Here is a 10,025-nt window from a genome sequence, read left to right as displayed (position 1 = left end):
ACACCAAGCATCACACTATATCTCATAAAGATATGTAATTATTATGTGTCAATGAAAAACAAAATAAAACTTACTAGAAAAAGCGTACGATTTGACCACGATCCTCATCCCCTACTTGTTTCTCCTGGTGCCTTACGCCTGGTTTATCTCCTCTCCTGCTCGGGTTAGTTGCTTCTAGCAGCTGGGGCTGCTGCAGCTGGAGGTGGGCTTGCCTGGGCAGAGGTAGGACTCATCCACAGCCATCCCTGGAGGCAGGACCTGACTTCCCCCAGAGGTCCCAGAAGCTGGACGCTGAGCTACGATTCATTGCCCTAATATCCCCCACTGAGAACCAGCTGGAGAGGTAGTGTGTACACCCTTCTATCCCAAATAGCCCTTTCTCCATTCTATCAACTTTCTCTTATTCCAGCCTTCTGACGTCTCTTCTTTAGATGTCCTAGGAGCAACCACTTCAAAGGTTCACCAGGGAGAAGGAAGCTGTTCACACTACACTGATTAATTGGCTCTAAATTAAAAATAACAAATCACTATCCTTAAAGTGAACTCACATAGGTAAGTATTCTCTTAACAACAGCCACAAAACAGATTTACTCCTTTTCTCAGTCAAATGAAGACTGACTTCTTTACTTTCTCAAAGGGAGCATTAATTAAAAGTGATCTGAGCAAAGGATGGAGGCAATTGTTTACTGAGCTCCCCCTCTGTGCCAGACGTTGTGCTAAGCTCTTATGTAATCCCATCCCATGGAGTATGTGTTTTTACCTCCAGTTTATGGGTGAGGAAACTGAGGCCCAGAGGGGGTCAATGACTTGCTCTTGTTCATCCAGAGAGTGACTGAGGGAGAAGGAATCGAGACTCTGCTGGGCTTGGCTCCAACACAAAGACTGTTTCCAGGCCATTGTGCTGTGTATCTCTGGAACAGGATGATCTATAGGACAAACCTGGGAAAATAAATGCATGACATTATAAACATCAGACAAGTCAGATATTTGTCAAAGCAAACAAATTCTAATGCGAGCTGGAACAGGAGAGCTCTCCTGTCTCTGAAACCTCCATACTACCCTTGAGTGAACAGAGTAATTATTGGTCGAGGCAAAATCATGGCATCTGTATAACTCATTAGCTCTTATTTGTTTAAAGTCTGATGGTGTATGACAAAAGAATTTGTTCCAGATGTCAAATCAGCACAATAGAGCTTAACAGCCTGTGTTAGAAAAGCTCCATTGCAGGGAGACACAGGAGGCCGCCAAGGCAAAACAGAGCAGCTGGTCAAAACCAGCAGAACCGATCAGAGAGTCCCCACCTCTGGTCCAGGGACGTCTCCACATCCCACTCCCCAATCCACTTTCTGTCCCTCCTCGGCCATAAATTATTTGCCTATGACTCTGAATATTAATGCTTTTTTCATTCTCTGAAGTTAAGGTATTTAAAAGGATTATTGATGTGTTTGATGCTGGAAAAATATCTTATCTGAAAAAAATGTATATACATGAGGACTAAGTTCTGATTTATAAAATCTTGCCCAAATTCCTATCTAAGGGGTCTGGGGAGTCATGCCAAAAATTCCATAAATTCTCATCACATGGGTTTTATTTAACCCTATATATCATGACTTACTTTCCAATCTGACTCTGGCATAACATTATGTGGCAAAGAAGAAAGTCAAAATATTTTACCCCAAAACATGTTTCTTTGCCATATCTTGAAATGGCCCTGCCAAGCTGTCCTTTGTGGGGGAAAATTTGCATCTGTGAAGAATCTCTATTAACATAGCTAAATCTCTTTCTTCTAGGCCCTCCGAATCCTAAAAAGATTAACTCAGAGTCTAGCACCTTTTAAAGATCTGAATAGGAAGCATTAGTCATCTGTTGTCTCTAAGGGCAGCCACCAGGAGACGTCAAAAGAACCTTGGTCTCCATAGTTTTTTTATCTTAACCTGTATATTTCCTTTCTACGGATTCTAGGTCTTTAGACAAACTCAACCAACTGTCAACCAGAAAATGTTTAAATTTACCTATAGCCTGGAACCCCCTGCTTTGAGGAGTCTCGCCTTTTTGAATGTATTTCTTTTTTTTTTTGAGACAGTTTTGTTCTTGTTACCCAGGCTGGAGTGCAATGGCGCGATCTTAGCTCACTGCAAACTCCACCTCCTGGGTTCGAGCAATTCTCCTGCCTCAGCTTCCCAAGTAGCTGGGATTACAGGGGTGCACCACCATGCCCGGCTAATTTTGTATTTTTAGTAAAGATGGGTTTTCTCCATGTTGGTCAGGCTGGTCTCGAACTCCCGACCTCAGGTGATCTGCCCTCCTCAGCCCCGCAAAGTGCTGGGATTACAGGTGTGAGCCACCGTGCCCAGCCTCTGAATGTATTTCTTAAGTGCATTTGATTGATGCCTCACGCCTTCCTAAAATGTACAAAACCAAGCTGCGCCCTGACCACCCGGAGTGCATGTTCTCAGGCCCTCATAAGGGCTGTGTCACGAGCCATAGTCACTCACATTTGGTTTAGAATAAATCTCTTCAAACATTTTACAGAGTTTGTTTCTTTTCGTTGACATATATATGTCTATATATATATTTTATTTATTTTTTTTTTGAGACGGAGTTTCGCTCTTGTTACCCAGGCTGGAGTGCAATGGCGCGATCTTGGCTCACCGCAACCTCCATCTCCTGGGTTCAAGCAATTCTCATGCCTCAGCCTCCCAAGTAGCTGGGACTACAGGCGTGCGCCTGTATTTTTGTATTTTTAGTAGAAACGGGGTTTCACCATGTTGACCAGGATGGTCTCGATCTCTTGACCTCGTGATCCACTCGTCTTGGCCTCCCAAAGTGCTGGGATTATGGGTGTGAGCCACCGCGCCCGGCCATGTCTATATTTTTTAATTGCATAAGTTAAATTACCAAATTCAGTATGTTTTGTTCACTGCTTGTCAGAAAGCTCAGTGCCCAATTTAATACTCAAGTGCAAAGTGCTTCATTGCCTAATTTCCTCATAAGATTATATGCTGGCCGGACGCGGTGGCTCAATTCCAGCACTTTGAGAGGCTGAGGCGGGTGGATCACGAGGTCAAGAGATCGAGATCATCCTGGTCAATAAGGCAAAATCCCGTGTCTACTAAAAAATACAAAAATTAGCTGGGCATGGTGGCGCACGCCTGTAATCCCAGCTACTCGGGAGGCTGAGGCAGGAGAATTGCTTGAACCCAGGAGGCGGAGGTTGCGGTGAGCCGAGATCATGCCATGGCACTCCAGCCTGGGTAACAAGAGCGAAACTCCATCTCAAAGAAAAAAATTAAATGCTGTATTAGGATTCTTCAGAGAAACAGAGATTATACATAATGTCTGCCACAGTTACCTGCACTTCCTGTCAGGTCTCCATTTGCAAACCTGGAGCCTGAAAGTCGGAAGCCCTGCTTGCCTCCAGCTGAAGTCTCCCACCCTGATCGCCCAGCGGAGCTTCCCACAAGCCCCTCACCGAACCCTGCCATCTTAACAGTTCTTATGATAATGTAAATACCTCTCACCCAACCCTGCCATCTTAACTGTTCTTACGATAATGTAAATACCTCTCACCCAACCCTGCCACATCACGTATACTCCTTGCCCCATCCCCCACCACTGTACGTGATCTTACTCTGCAACAGCCCCGCCCCCCAAAAAACTACCCAAACCTATAAAACCAACTCCTATCCCACTGCCCTTTGCTAATGCCATTTTCGGCCTTAGCCCACCTGCACCCAGGTGAATAAACAGCCACGTTGCTCACACAAAGCCTGTTCAGAAGGTCTCTTCATTCAAAGCACGTGTTTTTCAACACTTTCCTATTGCAAAGGTTTTATTTTAAGAGCTACCACAGTTATCTGAACTTGGTTGTTGCAAATAATTTATTCTAAGACCTAAACTCTCCATATATATTTGGAGCACTTTGCATTTTTATGCAAACAATAATATAATTAAGAAAACTGGTTTCTGTGATTATGGAGGCCAGGAAGTGCAATCATCTGTTATCTGTAAGCTGGAGACCCAGGAAAGCTGATGGTGTAACTTTCAGTCCAGGGCCAAAGGTCTGAGAACCAGGACAGGGGTTAGGGGACACGCTGGCCTAAGTCCTGGAGGCTGAAGACCCAAGAATCAAGAGCTTCAATGTCCAAGGACAGGAGAAGATAGATGTCCCAGTTCCAGAAAAGAAAAATAATTAGTTCTCCCTCAGCTCTTTTGTTCTATCTGGACCCTCAATGGACTGAACGGTATTCACCCACATTACTTTTTTTGTTTTTTTTGAGGTGGAGTTTCGCTCTTGTCGCCCAGGCTGGAGTACAATGGGGCAATCTGGCTCAGGGCAACCTCCACCTCCAGGGTTCAAACGATTCTCCTGCCTCAGCCTCCCGAGTAGTTGGGATTACAGGTGCACACCACCACGCCCAGAAAATCTTTGTATTTTAGTAGAGATGGGGTTTCACCACGTTGGCTAGGCTGGTCTTGAACTCCTGACCTCAGGTTTCCACTGGTCTTGGCCTCCCAAAGTGCTGGGATTACAGGCGTGAGCCACCACTCCTGGCCTTCACCCAGATTCCTAAGAGCAGCTCCTCTCCACTCAGTCTACTGATTAAAATGCTAATCTCCTCCAGACACTCCCTCACAGACACCACCAGAGATAATGTTTTGCTAGCTGCCTGGGTATCCCTTAACCTAGTCAAGTTGACATACAAAATTAACTCCTACATATGCCCACCCTGTGACATGTCTTCTTTCATCACTATTTAAATTTTCCTCTATTATTTGTATGAATTGTTGTTCCCTTTATCCTGGTTTATTATTTCCTTAGTAATTATTGCCACCTGGCATATTACTTATTTGTAAATCAATTTGTTATCTATCTCCTAACTTAAATATAAAAACCAGAACTATAAAAATGCTGGAAGAAAACCTAGGCAATTTCATTTTGGACCTAGGAATGGGCAAAGATTTCAAGACAAAGACACCAAAAGCAATCACAACAAGAACAGAGATTGACAAGTGGGATCTAATTAAACTTAAGAGCTTCTGCCAGCAAAATAAACTATTAACAGAGCAAGCAGATAACCTACAGAATGGGAGACAATATTTGCAAACTATGTATCCGACAAAGATCTAATATCCAGCATCTATAAAGAATTTAGACAAATTTACAAGAGAAAAACAAACCACCCAATTAAAAAGTGGGCAAAGGATGTGAACAGACATTTTTCAAAAGAAGACATACAGGTGGCCAACAAGCATTTTAAACAAGCTCAATATCACTGATTATTTGAGAAATGCAAATCAAAACCACAACAAGATACCATTTGACACCAATCAGATTATTAAAAAGTCAAAAAATAACAGACGCTGGCAAGGTTGCTGAGAAAAGGGAACACTTAAACATTGTTGGTGAAACTGTAAATTCGTTCAACAATTGTGGAACGTAGTATGGCGATTCTTCAAAAAGCTAAAAGCAGAACTACCGTTCAACCCAGCAATCCCATTGCTGGGTATACATCCAGAGGAATACAGATCTTTCTACCAAAAAGACATATGCACATCAATGTTCCTTGCAGCACTATTTACAATAGCAAAGACACGTAATCAACTTAAATGCCCATCAATTACAGATTGGATAAAGAAAATGTGGTACATATACACCAGGCAATACTATGCATCCATAAAAAAGAATGAGATAGTGGGTTTTGCAGGAACATGGATGAAGCTGGAGGCCATTATCCAGGAACAGAAAAACCAAATACTGCATGTTCTCACCTGTAAGTAAGAGCTTAATGTTCAGAATTCATGAACACAAAGAGGAGAAGACACACTCAAAAAGAAATTCAGGGCATTATGATTACTGTGCACTTCAATTATTAATATATTGTAATACATAATAAAATAATTATACAACTCACCATAATGTGGAATCAGTGGGAGACTTGAGTTCATTTTTCTCCCATCTGAGGGTGACGGGAGACTGTGAAAGATCATCAGGCATTAGATTCTCCTAAGAAGCACACAGGGCCGGGCGCAGTGGCTCATGCCTGTAATCCCAGCACTTTGGGAGGCCGAGGCGGGTGGATCACGAGGTCAAGAGATCGAGACCATCCTGGTCACATGGTGAAACCCCGCCTCTACTAAAAATACAAAAAATTAGCTGGGCATGGTGGTGCGTGCCTGTAATCCCAGCTACTCAGGAGGCTGAGGCAGGAGAATTGCCTGAACCCAGGAGGCGGAGGTTGCGGTGAGCTGAGATCGCGCCATTGCACTCCAGCCTGGGTAACAAGAGCGAAACTCCGTCTCAAAAAAAAAAAAAAAAAAAAAAAAACACAGCCTGGCTCCCTCATGTGTGCAGTTCACAGCAGGTTTCACGCTCCTATGAGAATCTAATGCCGTTGCTGATCTGACAGGAGGCGGGGCTCAGGCGGGAATGTGAGCGATGGGGAGCAGCTGTAACCACAGGTGAAGCTTCTCTTGCCTGCCACTCACCTTCTGCTGTGCGGCCTGGTTCCTAACAGGCCTCGGAGGACCGGTGGCAGTCTACGCCCTGGGGGTTGCGGACCCCTGTGCTAGAGGATTCCATGGCTTTCAGCTTCAGTCTTGTTGGAGCCGCCTGCATTATTATGTCTTCCCAGCCAGGCATTCACTGATAGAAAACAACGCTGCCCTCCAGCTAGGTCTGCTCAGTACCTATTGTTGAACTGAAGTGGTTTGTGCAGCTGACTTCCGGTCTGTGTCCATCAGCTCAAATGCTCACACACGTTTTCCAACCCTAGAGCCTTTTTATTTTCCCTTTCACATCTCCCCTGCTCCTCTCCAATTCTCCAAGCACAGTTATCTGAACTTGGCTGTTGCAAAGATTTATTCTGTGTCTTTGGGATCTCTGTGCTGGTGCTGTTTCAACCAGTCTGAACTTCCCTTTGTCCAAGGCTGACCCTCCCTGCTCTCCAACTCCTCCTCTCTATTCTTTTACCCTTAACTCCTTTGCCACTATGCGGTTCTCAGCCAGGTCAAGCTAAGTGCTCTGTAGCACACAAGCCCCGAGACTCAGTGGCTTAAACCCAGATCATAGCCCAATATGAGTTCATGGGGTTGTTGATGAAAAGAGTCAAACTCTAAACTGTTTGAAGAGATCTCTTCTGAGCCAAATATGAGTGACCAATTCTCATTGACATAGTCCTCAGGAGATCCCCAGAACATGTGCCCAAGGTGGCCGGGCCACAACTACGTTTTCTGTTTTTGTTTTTTTACATTTTAAGGAGAGATAAGGCATCAATCAATATGCAGAAGACATACATTGAGTCAGTCCAGAAAGGTTGAACAAATGGAAGTAGGGGCTTCCACGTTGCAAGTGGATTCAAAGATCTTTGGATTGGCAGTTGGTAAAGGAATGTCTGGGTTAGGGTTACAGTAAGGGGTTGTGGAGACTGACGCTGTATCAGGTAGATGAAGCCTCCAGGTGGCAGGCTGCAGCGAGAATAGAGAGCAAATGTTTATCAGACTGAAAGAACCTGTTTCATCAGTAATTCCCAAAGGAAGGAGGGATAATGAGGCACATCTGGCTCCCCCTTCCCATCATGGCCGGAACTAGTTTTTGCAGATTAACTTTGGGGTGCTTTTGTCAGAAAGGAGGGATCCATTCAGATGGTTTGGGGAAGAGCTTAGAATTTTTTTTTTTTTTTTTTTTTTTTTTTTGATTACAAGTTCATTCAAAGACCCACACTCGGCCGCGTAAGGTGGCTCATGCCTGTAATCCCGACACTTTGGGAGGCTGAGGCGGGCGGAACACGGGGTCAGGAGATTGAGACCATCCTGGCAAACATGGTGCAAACCCCATCTCTACTAAAAATACAAAAATTAGCTGGGTGTGGTGGTGTACACCTGTAGTCCCAGCTACTCGGGAGGCTGAGGCAAGAGAATCACTTGAATCTGGGAGAAGGAGATTGCAATGAGCAGCGATCACACCACTGCACTCCAGCCTGGGCGACAGAGCAAGACTCCATCTCAAAAAAAAAAAAAAAAGGAAGCATTCATCTTCTCACAAGTCTTTGTATTAAGAGAAAATTCATAAGGTTAACCTCCTTACTTCAAGAGAGAAGGCATTTACCGAAACATTCATAAATGTGTTGACTCCAAGGAAGACATGATGACATAAAGACCCACACTCTGCTATCCCCTAGTACCCCCAGAGGTCTCTACTGGACATTCTGCAGCCGCTAGAGATACGAGGGGTAGAAAGGCGTGGAGCATGCGTCAGTCTGCTCACATTCCATCGTCCAGAACTCAGCCACAGGCGCCTTCCACTGGAGGGGAAGCTGGGAGGGTTGCCTGGCTCTGGTGCAGGAGGAAAAGAAAGTGAACATGGAGCGGTCTTTGCCCCAACTAAGATCACAGGATATATTGAACAATACCTTATATATATATATATATTTGCAAGTCCTGGGATTATTTTGTGGATACAGGGACTAGGCTGGAGGAAAGAATGGGGTACATTTAATATTGGAAAGTCAGTTGCTTCATAGTTGTGGTGGCTTTGTTAGCAGAGATTAACTAAAAGATCCGAGTTGTTCGATGATACTCATCGCATTATTTATGCTGTACCATGCACTGTTTTCTTTTGTTTTTGTTTTGGTTTTCAAGATCAAAGGTTTGCTCTGTCACGCAGGCTAAAGTGCTATCACTATCTCTGCTCACTGCAACCTCTGCCTCACAGGTTCAAGCAATTCTCCTGCCTCAGGCTCCCAAGTAGCTGGGATTACAGGTGCCCACCATCGTGTCTGGCTGAATTTTTTTTTGTATCTTTAGTAGAGATGGGGTTTCACCATGTTGGCCAGGCTGGTCTTGAACTCCTGACCTCAGGTGATCCACCAGCCGTGGCCTCCTAAAGTGTTGGGATTACAGGTGAGAGCCACCATGCCCAGCCCATGAATTGTTTTCTAGGCACTTAGATATTATTTACTTCACAACATCTCTGTGCGATAGGTACTACCGTTGTTCCCATTTTACAGATGAGCAAACCAAGGAAGAGACATGGGTAACTTCCTCAAGATCACGCAGCTAATAAATGGCAGAACTGAGATTTGAACCCTGTCAGTCTGACTCCATAGGATCTATGCATATGGCAATTGTGCATATTCACAACTGGGATATTCTGCCCTAAAATGGGATGTGGTCAGCCAAGGCATTTTCTTGGAGGCTAAAATATATGTGTGAAGATGTGAGTGTGCCATGCACAAGCATTGAGATATGCTATATTTTTATGGCCCACATGTAGGAGGGGTCCATTCTCCTATTTTTTCATCTCTTTTTTTTATTTTTTAAATTTATTTATATTTAAAAAATAGAGATGGGGGTCTCATTGTGTTGCTCAGGCTGGTCTCGAACTCCTGGGATCAAGCGACCTTCCTACCTCAGCCTCTCAAAGTGCTGGTATTACAGGCATGAGCCTTTGATTAATTTCATTTAATTGAGATGGAAGGCACCTAGGCTTTTCAGTCTTTTTCTTACACAAATGGTTCCAAAAGACAGCTGGTGTTTAGCAGTTTGCTCTTTAAATTATATCTGCTGACGCTGAGGGTTATAAAAGAGGAATCAGAATGCTTCACCTTCCAATTTCTGTGCTCCTTCCGAATCTCAGCATTTCAACCATTAAAAGATGTTTAATGAGCACCTACTATGTGCCAGCCATTTTTCCAGGTACCAAGGATTGCAGGAGATGGAGGAAACATGACAACTAAATGCAATGCATGCTCCTGGATGGCATTTTGGATCCTTAAGGAAAAGAGGCATCATCGAGCAATAAGCCAAGCATATCAAGTCCTCACCTCTGTGCGGCCAATAGGTCATTACCTAGTGTGATATCAGCTGCTTATGAGTGCCTCAAAGAAAACTGATAGAAACAAGGATAGCCAGGTGCATCCTCTCCTAAGGATATTTAGGCTAAGACATGAATGGCACAAGAGAATCCACCCTTTTAAAATGTGGAGTGAGAGGCTGGATGTGGTGGCTCACACCTGTAATCCTAG

At 44.2% G+C, this 10,025-nt stretch overlaps 1 long non-coding RNA gene across 1 annotated transcript in view; it reads right to left on the bottom strand.

Moving 5' to 3' along the window:
• Positions 1-766: 766 nt before the first annotated feature.
• Positions 767-10,025, bottom strand: part of LOC105715039 (uncharacterized) — an 81,379-nt gene continuing 72,120 nt past the window's right edge. Inside the window, exon 5 of the long non-coding RNA XR_002478901.2 lies at positions 767-939. This is a non-coding gene — a long non-coding RNA (uncharacterized LOC105715039). The remainder of the gene's footprint in view (positions 940-10,025) is intronic.

Source organism: Aotus nancymaae, unplaced genomic scaffold (genome assembly GCF_030222135.1).
Source record: "Aotus nancymaae isolate 86718 unplaced genomic scaffold, 86718_ANA_hifiasm-v0.15.2.pri h1tg000012l, whole genome shotgun sequence".
Taxonomy (NCBI): domain Eukaryota; kingdom Metazoa; phylum Chordata; class Mammalia; order Primates; family Aotidae; genus Aotus; species Aotus nancymaae.
This window is presented reverse-complemented; position numbering and strand designations above follow the sequence as displayed.